Source organism: Hyaena hyaena, unplaced genomic scaffold (assembly GCF_003009895.1).
Source record: "Hyaena hyaena isolate Hyena2069 unplaced genomic scaffold, ASM300989v1 scaffold_707, whole genome shotgun sequence".
NCBI lineage: Eukaryota > Metazoa > Chordata > Mammalia > Carnivora > Hyaenidae > Hyaena > Hyaena hyaena.
Genome location: NW_024081342.1, coordinates 3404 through 6806, shown reverse-complemented (window position 1 = coordinate 6806; position 3403 = coordinate 3404).

Here is a 3403-nt window from a genome sequence, read left to right as displayed (position 1 = left end):
TCAGAAATAAATTATATTGCAGGCTTCAACATCTCTACATTTATAGAAATATGTTAGATGATCATACAGTACTCCAATTAATTCCAAGTGTTACATTCTTTTAATACTTCCTATAATAAACGTTTCATTAGCAAAATAATCTTGTTTTAAGAAATGCTTTTAAAGTGCATGAAAAGAGCTAATTCTCTTGCATAGATAAAATATATTTATGCACTCTTGTATGTACTCATATAATAAAATCATAGACATTCTGGAAAATCAAGTATTCTGGATATAGAAAAACCTCCATCTGGTCCATAGATTATAAACTTTCAAGAGCAGAAAATGAGAAGATGTACCTATTCTTCTTTTTTTTTTTTTTAATGCTTATATATTGCTGAGAGAGAGAGTCAGGGCATGAATGGGGGAGGGGCAGAGAGAGAGGGAGACACAGAATCCGAAGCAGACTCCAGGCTCTAAGCTGTCAGCTTAGAACTGACATGGGGCTTGAACTCACTAACCACAAGATTATGACCTGAGCAGAAGTCAAACACTTAACTGACTGAGCCACCCAGACTCCCCAAGATGTATCTACTCCTTATGTCTAGGGGAGCCTTGGTGGCTCAGTCGGTTAAGCGGTAGAATTCATCTCAGGTCATGATCTCACGGTTTGTGGGCTCAAGCCCCGCGTCGGGCTCTGTGCTGACAGCTAGCTCAGAGCCTGGAGCCTGTTTCAGATTCTGCGTCTCCCTCTCTCTCTGACCCTCTCCTGCTCATACTTGTCTCTCAAAAATAAATAAACATTAAATATATATATATATATATATATATGCATGTGTGTGTGTGTGTGTGTGTGTGTGTGTGTGTATTTCTATGAGGATTCAGAAAAATCCTTTACCTCCAAGATTCTCAGCAAATGCCTTTGGAATGACATTATGAACTCTAATGTAGATATGTCAATGGCAGACAAAAGAGAAGGAAATAATTTTGCTTCACACACAGCTTTCAGAGTACAATATGAACTCAGATTTCAGTGTGGTCTTTTTCCAAGTTAAACATACTTCCAATACCAGGAATGAGAATAAATAAGACTTCACCACAGGCCCTGGGAGTATGGCTGGCTGGCTCTGGGGCCATCCAAGCACACACGCATTACACTCACAGCAGGACCAGGCACAGTGTGGTCATAGGAGCCTACAGCTGTCCCTTGGCCCTGCATTATTCATCCCACTGAGTAATGTCAACATCTTGTCACACCAAGAAATCCTGAACAAGATCTGCTGACCCACAGAAACCTTAGGGTCCGTATCAAGTCAATGGACACTGACATAGCTGTTACTCTGTGTCTTCAGATCCCTCAGACGCCTCACAGGAACTCCCCTTCTCTGTATTCAGTATCCTGCTTTATTGCTGCTTGCCTGCTCCTGCTTCTCCTCTGTGGGTCCTTTGAACAGGTGGGTCCTGAGAGATTACTCACTGTCCACCTGCTGCCAAGCCCCAAACAGGGAACACCCAAGGAAGAGAAGACCTACAAGCCCAACTCTCCACACCTCCATGTTTTGTCTTGTGATCTAGGTCTTTGGGATCACAGTATAGACCTTCCTTTCTGGAAATCCTGCGGTCCACTTGCCCCCACAGCTGCCCACTCTATCCAGTGCTTTACAACCAAGATATTTTGACAGAAGTTGCAGAAAAATTCTTGAGTCAATAACCCCTTTTCCAGATTTCCATGCTCAATTTTAGCTCAGAAAGTAGTTCCACAGACCCAACAACAACCACAAGAGGACCACTCAAGATTGAGGATGTCCCATGTAGGACATTGTAGTATAATAAGAATATATTTGGTCTTTATCCATGGTTCCTGGCACAGAGCTTCTAAAAACCTTGGAATTTCCTGAGTGATTGAAGTGTCATAATGAGCCCCTTTCAATCACACCTGAGTTTATTCTAATAAAGTGACTTAAGGGTCTTACGGACCCTTAGATAGCCTCAGGTTGGAGCTCATCACCAAAAAAAACCAAAGGGTCAGTGGATTGAAGCATTCAGCCCCACCCCCTGACCTTGGGGAAGAGGAGGGAGGGACTGGAAATTGGGTTATAAAAACTTTTGAACAATGAGGTTGGGAGAGCTTCAGGGTTGGTAAATACATGGAAGTGCTGGGAAAATTGAGTGCCTGAAGATGGCATGGAATCTGTACCACACCCCCTCCATACTTGCCCTATCCATCCTTTCCATTTTGCTGTGCCTTAGTTGTATCCTTTATAATAAACCAGTAAACCTAAGTAAAGTTTTCCTAAGTTGTGTGAGCCGTTCTTGCAAACTGCCATACCTCAGGAGGGGGAACAGAGAACCCAGATTTATAGCTAGTTGATCAGAAGTACACATGGCCTGGGATTTGCCACTGGCATCTGCTGTGAGGCCAGTCCTTTAAGCTGGGGGATCTGATGCTAACTCCAGGCAGATAATGTCATAATTGAGTTGAATTACTGGACACCCAGGTGGTGTGTTAGAGGATTGGTTGGTGTCAGAGAAAATGCCCCAGAGACATCCATGACTCTACTCTGAGAAAGACTTGATAACTAGGGGCTTAATAGCCATGGCCCATAAATGTTCCAGCAGAGGAACACCTTCTTTTCCAGCATCAAGTTTATTTTGCTATTCCTTTGCCAATGGAAAGAATTAAATGCAACCTCACACAGAAGTCACAGAACAATAAGTCATAATCTAGCTCTTGAGGAGTAGGGAAATAATTTAGTGTCTGCTTGGGCCACTATAACAGAATACTATAGGTTGGGTGGCTTACAACAGAAAATTATTTTCTCACTGTCCCAGAGACTGGAAGAATAAGGGGCCTGCAGGGTTGGTATCTGGGAAGAGCTATCTTTTTGGTTTTCAGATAGCCACCTTCTCACCATGTCCTTACATGGTCTTTCCTCTGTGCACAAGCAGAAAGAGAGAAAGATATTTGGTATCTTTGTCTTCTTATAAGAACAGCAGTCTTATTGGATTAGGATCCAACACTTTTGAGCTCATTTAACCTTAATTAACCCCCTAAAGGCCCTATCTCCAAAACAGTCACACTGGAGTTTAGGGCTTCAACATATAAATTTTTAGAGGGACATATTCAGTGTGTTACAGGAGGGATGCCTCTTGTTTTCTAGAACCAAGCTGCATCACTACATCCAGTTACTGGAACACAGAATTACAGAATGTTAGACATGGAAGGAAGGAACATTAGCTCCTTCATCTTACGGTGAGGAAGTTGGGTTCCAGATGGGTGAAGTGACTTGCTCATGGAGACAGCTCATGGTGAGGCTGAGAGTGGAACCCAGACTCTCCTGATAGGTCACTGTGCTTTCTGCTGCCTCAGGCAGCTCCCAAAGGATGGGATCTTCAGAAGAAACTTTGAAGGGCCAGATCTTGA